This window comes from Neopelma chrysocephalum, unplaced genomic scaffold (genome assembly GCF_003984885.1).
Source record: "Neopelma chrysocephalum unplaced genomic scaffold, ASM398488v2 Primary Assembly neopelma1_70, whole genome shotgun sequence".
Taxonomy (NCBI): domain Eukaryota; kingdom Metazoa; phylum Chordata; class Aves; order Passeriformes; family Pipridae; genus Neopelma; species Neopelma chrysocephalum.
Window position 1 is genome coordinate 6,396,919 of NW_020897730.1, and position 7,942 is coordinate 6,404,860.

General features: G+C 34.6%; 1 long non-coding RNA gene across 1 annotated transcript; it reads right to left on the reverse strand.

The window, feature by feature from the left end:
• Nucleotides 1-1,370: 1,370 nt before the first annotated feature.
• LOC113969080 lies at nt 1,371-4,243 on the reverse strand. Its single transcript, XR_003534740.1, has 3 exons — nt 4,112-4,243; nt 3,028-3,067; nt 1,371-1,848 (listed from the first exon to the last, which is right to left on the reverse strand). It is a non-coding gene; the product is annotated as an uncharacterized LOC113969080 (long non-coding RNA).
• Nucleotides 4,244-7,942: the final 3,699 nt, after the last annotated feature.

Here is a 7,942-nt window from a genome sequence, read left to right on the forward strand (position 1 = left end):
ACACACTTTTTCTCCTTTGTTCCCAATTTATGGGTGAGCTTCAAGTATCACAACATGTTACAGCCTCACAGCCAATTTCAGTTTATTCAGCTGTCATAGGTAGAGTTCTTTTTTCTTCCTACTCAATCCTTATCCACCATCTTGGGAAAACATTATTTAATACAGGATTAGCAGACTACCTGTAGACTGTGGCCACAGGATTCATGATCAAGTCACCCTGAGTGACTCCTCTCTCAAAGTTTTTGGACTGTATTGTATGATCTGTTTCACTATTGCTGTCCTAGTTTTTCTGAACAATCTACTTTGCTAAATCAATTGAATTCTCCTATAAATATGTGAGTGATCAAATTCTAAAGGAAGGATTGTTCCAAGTGTAGCAGATCTTGTAGCAGACAAGCAGACGAGCCACATTTCACAGAAATGACAAATACTGTACTAAATTAGACAGTTGCACACACATTTGGTCACTGAATGAAACATCATGTACTGACAGATATTCCCAGATAGTTGTCACATAAAGGTAATCAACAAATCCAATCACTGGCTGAACATGAAAGAAGTTCTTAAGGGTCATTTGCATATATATATAAAAATAATTAAAGGCAATAGTTTTCCTGTTATTTTTGTCCATCTTTGTAATGGAAAGCTGAGAATTTTACCTGAGTAGCTTTGATCTTAGCTAGAAAATTTAGGTCTCTGGAATACAGACAATAAATAGCTGACTGCTGAAGTATGCATATGAGTCGAATCCCTGTGGTCTCTACAGGTGTCCCTATGAGGCAGATGAATCTGACTAAAGTTAAAATAACAGAAAAATCAGAAACCTAGTGTAAATGAAAGAGATTTCTATTTGTTTTGCCAAAATTTGCTTAAATTGCAAGTGACAGTGCTTTAAAAGCATGCTGAGATGGAGCAAGGTGCTATTTTTTAAGTGCTGTAGGGCATTCTTCCAGTCATTTGAGGAAAATGCACTACATACTCTAAAAAAGAATATTGTATCCATTCTTGTAATGCAGGTTCATTAAGCATCAGATTGATTTATTGTATTGTTTCCTTTATAAATTATTTTCATTATGTTTTATCACAGTACATGACTACTGCCCTAAGGGAATATGCAGGAATGAGCTGAATGGCAAGCGTAATAGACTGCTTTAATTAAAATAGTGTAATGCATATTTCAGTGCTATTAACAAAAACAAAATTGATTTTGTTTTCTGGATAATTGAATGTATTAAAGGCCAGGTGCTGTTCTTCTATAGCTTAACCCTCTGAGTTCAACTTCATTTGATGCTTTGAGCAGGAATTTCAGAAGGGGAATTTTCTTCTCTGACAGTGATATTTCCTTTTTTTTTTCCCCACCTAGTCCCCTAGTTCATGTGTGCATACTGTTACTGAAGAAAAGGAAAGCACAAACATGAATTTCAATAGTGAAAACCCCTTGATCCCTTCCAGGGTCTTTGAGTGAGCTCCAGACAGTGAGGACACTGATCCATGATAGAGAAAAGCCCATTATTCCTCTGCACTTTTTAACCTGATGTTCTGTGGAGACAGCAGTCATCTGCTACCATAATTCCATTAGTTAATGAACACTCCAAGAATTTGTCCATCATAAGAAAGACCCTTTAAAATTACAGTCAATCAATGACACCTACTCTTCTAAGTGGCTTCCTTTTCCCCTTTTTCTCTTGATTTATATGGGCTATGACTCTTTTTTATTTCCTTTACCCTCCAGATACCAAAAGTTTACCTTTTATCAGGAAGATGCATTGTGCTAGACAATGACAGACACAGGCAAAATCACGTTAATGATTTCTGAGTAGAGCAGTCAAATGACACCAACCACCCAACCTAAAAAATGAACACAAGGATGTGCTAAATGACCTATCTGTCCATGAAAAAATCCATTCTGCCTAATTTTTTTTCTACCACACCCTAAATACCAGAGCCTCCCTCACTTACATCAATGGTGTTTTCAAAAGAAACAGCTACTTTGCAATAAATATTGTAAAGAGTGGGGTGTTTCTGATTCAGCTATTATGGTTCCCTAGATTTTTATTGCTTGTCAGGATGGCAAGTTGTATCATCTGATCTGAGGTGTCTATTGCTTATAGCAGAGATGCAGTGGGTATGGTAGATCTTATCTCCCATTTTATGGGGTGAAAGATTGTGGTTTTCCAAGTAAATAGTAAAAGTCCCATTGGCAGCTACAAGAGGTGGTTCACCATTTATAAAGCCTGTCCTATTTCCAAGTTATATGCAATTTTCTAGAAAGGAATGGTATTGTGAAATTAAGAAATAGTAACTGTAATTTAAGCCACTTCTTTTTAATGGAAAAAAAAACCACACAAAAACACTCCAACCATTCTGAAGCAGTATGAACTATGGTAATGTCTGCCTGGGATATATATATATATAATTTAAGAATAAATCAAATGGCTGAACTGAAAAATAAGTCACAAATTCAAAATAAAGAAAAGCCAGACTGCACAAAAAGAGTTACTGCTTCTCCATCCAGTTACTCTGGGGATACTCAGACAACACTAATCATTGTAGTAGTCTGAAGATGTTCCCTATAAATCCTATACCTCTTAAAATAAAATATGGGTATCTTCTTTTCCCTGTAAAAGATTTTCTGTTCAAACTCATTTACTGAACAAGAACCTTTTACAAATGATGGTCCTGCTTTTACAACAGAAGAGTAGGCCATAATTAAACTGGTGAGTCATCAGTCCACTGGGTTTCATAGGAAATCCCTTATTACTTTAAAGCACCTGCTGTAGCTCTTCGACTCATTTCCCATAGAAGAGTTGCAGATACAGATTGATTCCAAATAGTTCCCATAAAAGAATAGACCAGTGAACTGGTTTTACATAAATTTCAGACTTTATAGTTTCTCTTCCTCTGCAATTAATGAGATCTGGCTGAATCCCCAGTTACTTCTGGGTCGTGATTTATAAAGCACAAGTCTGGATTCAGACTTTTCGAAAATGATTTCCCACATTTTAATGTTATTAGCTCATTTCTTACAGTGCATCTCTCCATGTTTCTTCTTCTTGGAACTGGTCACCTTTAATCATATACAAGATGTGCTTGATTATTAACAGGAATATGTTGATCTGTAGTGAAAAGTATTTAAATACTACAACATGACAAAATTACATGTACATTGGCTATTTCTCTATTTTGATAAATAACTATTAATTATTTAACTTTTCAATATTCAATATGAAATTTAGTCAATACATTAAAACAAACTAAACCATAACATTCTAAGATCGACATATAATATACTGTAGATATCAGCATTAGATAGACAAAAATCATTGTTTGCTCATTTGCTATATAAAATTTTCAGAAAAAAATATATATGAGAAGAGAAATCACAGCAATTAATTTAGATTCAGTAAATAGATTACATCAGAACAAAATAGAGAAGGTATTTTGAAATATGCCCAAATATTGCAAATATGTCAGAGGTTTTAGAAACTAATTTTAAGTGCTGGTCTAAATAAACAATAATGATCAAATAATCCTAAACAAACTGATAATTTAGGCAGATTAGAAATATTTCAGAATAATGAAAATAATATTTTCATAGATAAGAATATCATAGAGCCAGGATGCAGACAGTTTTTCTTTGGAAGGAGGAACAAGTCTTCATTAATCATGACCAAATACAGTTTGTATCATTTAGATTGTGGTATTTTCGTTCAATACAAATGTGCTGTATTAAAAGAATAAGGTCCAAATTTTAAAGCAATTTCTTAAAAAGTAACATGTTCTTACTGTGCAAATAAATGCTAGTAAAAAAGGAATCAAGAGTTTCATGGAAAGAGGTGATTTTAGAATTAATAAACATCTAAACAGCAAGCAACTTGCAGGGCTAATCCACTGCATTTATACAACTCAGGGCTGAAGACAGTTTTTATTTTGAGTATAACATTTCACAGCAGTTTGGAAATAAAATAGAAGGGCTTTTTTTAAGGAATAACATGAAATGGTTTCATTCAAACATGTGGGCTGGGAGCTAAACTTTTGCACTTTTTTTTTAGGTGCCCCATGTTTGTGAAGCACAAACGATAATTCAGTTTGTTCAGAAATACACTCGAACCTTTCTGGGTCAAATCTTCACCTTCGGCAGGGAACATTCCCATTGAAGTCAACCTTTAGCACTTTCTCTTCTCAGCCATCCAGCTCTGGTGTATTCTCTGAGAAATAAAAGTCCTCAGATGTCTGTCTGCAGTGTGTTCTATGAAAAGCTGCTGCAAAGAATAAAAATGGAAGCAAATATACTGAGCATCCCAGGTTGCTTTAACAGGCTCCCAGCTTCTGTCACCACTGAAAAGGAGTCAGAATTCGCTCAGGAGTAGCCAGACTTTAATGTGCTTCACCAGTAGTAAGCCATATAATAAAACTTCATATTTACCTTAGATTTTTTTCATTTGAAATGTTACACTCTTGTCATTTATCTTTTGTTTGCCTTTTTATATGTCAGTCTTGAAAACAGTTGTCCATTGGCAAAGTTCACGTAGGAGTAACCGTGCTTGTCACACAGTCAACAAGGAGGCATGTGGACAGTGGCCAACAGACAATATATTCTGTCAGGTATCTGTTCAAGTCTTTGTAGTCTCCTTAGAGAGTAAAGTCTTCAAGATTCAGTTTCAAACTTGTATTTGCACAAGTTGTTCAGTGCCCAGCATAGTGTGTGTCATTCCTTTTGAAATCATTCTCTTCTCACAATATATTACATTTTCATCATAAAGACCAGTAATCAAAGATTAATAACATTACAATTAAAGTTTCTGCTACTAGATGGGACATTTTCTTCTATTCTGTACCTTTACTGAACCTTATCCTGCCTTACTTTCTGTTCTTAAAAGTCATCCAGCCTTGCTTCTCTCAAGTCAAAATGTCTGGCAAACATAAACTATCTGCTGCTCTCAGACGAGCTACTAATGTAACTTAATTTTCCTTAAATAGCTTCTGCATCATCTAAGATCAGCTATTTCTGTCTGCTAATACTGTCTGTGTGCACTGACGTGTTCATTTATAGCTTCTCTGAAGTCCAATCCACGCCAGCTAAATATGATTTTGAAGGCTGAGGTTTATGCAGCAGTTTTGGCTCTGAACTAGAGCTGGGACTGGACAGCTGGACAAGAACTGATCTTGCAACACATTCAAATATAACTGCTGTAAAAACCTTGAAGATTTTCCTGTATCAAATGAACACAGAACCGAAAAATAATCACAACAAACCATCTTTCAGAGAACTGAATGAAAAATACTGATTTTTTTAATTAGCCTTCTCAGTCAGTCAAGGATGAACATTCTTTTCCTCCACCTCTCTTTTTTTAAGGAAAGTGAATTCCAATCTTTTCTATAGCATTATGGATCACGTCCTCATTAAATTAGAGCATTAAAATTAATTTACCTAATATTTTGGTAATCCAGTAAACCTCTGATCCTTATTGTAGTGTTACTTATGAAGGAAATTAGGTCACAGGCAAGATCCTAAGTCCTTGTATTACATTTTACCAATAAGATCAATTTTAAATCTTAGGCAATGAGTCTAGGAAAGACTTGCAGGGTTCATCTCTAGGCTAAGGTCAGGCCAACCCTGTGAGTGTCTGACATTGGCAGTATTTCTGACACGTTTGCCTAAGCTATTCTTAAAGCAGTGGTCTCATAACCACCTTTTTGATGGAGTTAAATATCTATTAGCCTTTCAGATAAAATATTTTCCCAGGCTGGCCTGCATCTTGTATATTGAAGTATTCACTATTATTTTTATCCCATTCCCAGTACAGAGAACAGCATATATTATTTTCTCCACTAAGGCAAACTGCTTTGTATGTATGTGAGTTGTTATGACTATCCCTTCTTTTAGACAAGCCCAAATCTTTAACTCTTGCATCTGTTCATATATTTTTCACTTTGTTTTTAAATCTCTCTATTTGCTTTAATGCTCCCATGAGAGAGCTTGTGCTCCTGGTCAAGAAATCAGAATCAGTCCAAAGACTATCACAACACCTTTGCAATCATCCATTTCATGTCTGGAAATAGTAAAAAAAAAAAAAAAAAAGAAATGCAAAGCTTAATGAAGAGCAAGAGTAATAAAAAATAAAATCCTTCATTCCTTTCTTCCTAAAACAAGGTCCATTCCTCATTTGCTGGTGCAAAAAATAATTCTGATTATCTCTTAATCACTTTTTTCCCACAATTTTATATTTTTCATCACTGTTGTAATGCTTCTACCCCTATTTCAAGTTTTTATCAATCAAAAAGACCTGCAACAGTATAGAACAGTTTTAAATGCCCAGATGAAACCAGTAAACAGAAGTATTTTGGATAAACAAAATGACACAGGTCTCCTTGCAGCCACTTCAGGAAATGTGAGGGATTTATGGTGCTTTCTGTGTGGTCTGAATGGTGCTGTATCAAATGCTCCCCTGAAGAGCAGAAGCAGACAGGGAAGAAAAGATGTGTAAATCTGTCCCCTCTTCATTATTTTGGCTATGAGTTATCTCATTGTTTTCAAGAAACACAGTCCAACATTTCAGCTAAGGTATTCTAATATGTAGACAAAAAAAGAAGTTATACAGCTTCAGGAGGATCAACTATAAGGCTGATTCCTCATCCAAAATAGAAATTCATATAGAAAACTAATATTTAGTTGATTAAATTAAATTCTTTGTAGCATAAGGTACAGAAAGAATTATTTATTTGTCCATACACTTAGAATAACCCAATCCTTTTTGTCTGATTGTGTTCTCAGGAAAAGCAATTTGTATTGTTCTTAATGCCCTAACAAAATTTAAAAAATTTTTTTTCCTTTTTTTCCTTTTTTTTTTTGTTAGTTTTGCATATAGTTCTTGTTTTTGTGTTTTGATTTTGGACTGGGTTTGGTGGGGTTTTTTTTGTGGTTTTGTATAATTTATATATTTATATTAGTTTACATTTTTTTTTTCGAGTGTGGTGGAACAAGTAACTATTTCACAACTGAAGAAAAAGCAGGAGGTATTTAGAAATGGAAAGATATGTCTTAGCAATGTATTATCTAGAGGTTTAGAAAATGGATTCAATTTAAATGACAGAAAGCAAATCTGTCAACATATCTGTGTTCTAGTGCTTCTCTGAGTCATGAAACTCCCAAGCTATAAAGAAAAGTTACAATGAGACACTGAGGGATAAAACACAAACAATTCTTTAAAAGACACAAATTCAAATTTTACTTCCTGATAAAATTACTACCCACAATAATAAAGGACAATTATCTCTATTGTGGCCAATGACAGGAAGGTAGCACAGGGAGAGAATTGTACTTCAGTTTACACCCACGCCTTCTGTATTTAATGTACAAATATATGAAAACAATTGCACACTAATAAGCTATCAAATATTAAATTGAATGCAATAATTCATAATCCAAGATAAGATACCAGACATATGAAGGAGTTTGATGAACTGGCAAGTACCTGTATCTACAGCTAATGCCCATTTGTCTGTGAGCCCAACGTGACGTGACATGATTCCCAAGAGCACTGGCTTTGTTTCCTCAATTTTCTCAGCTTGACCTTCAGCAGATTAACATGGCATCACTCTAAGAAAGCTGAAGGAATGTAAAGAGGGGGTTTATGTGTACATTAGAGTCAAATAACGTATTGTATGTGGATTAAAAGTAATAGATTGTGCTCAAGTGTATTTACATGATGTTTTATCACTTCTTGAAGGGCTGGAATACTCACAGATTTTAATCCTTTTGTTTTGGACCACATAGTTACAAGAAATTTGCATTTCATCTGAGATTGACCAGGTTTGTGCTAATTCACCTTCAGTAATAGGACAGTTAAACAAGTTAGAAGAAAAAAAGTCCCTGTCTTGAACCATCTCACCCCTGGACAGATCCCTCTCAGAAGGCATAATCTACTTTCTTGAACTGTGA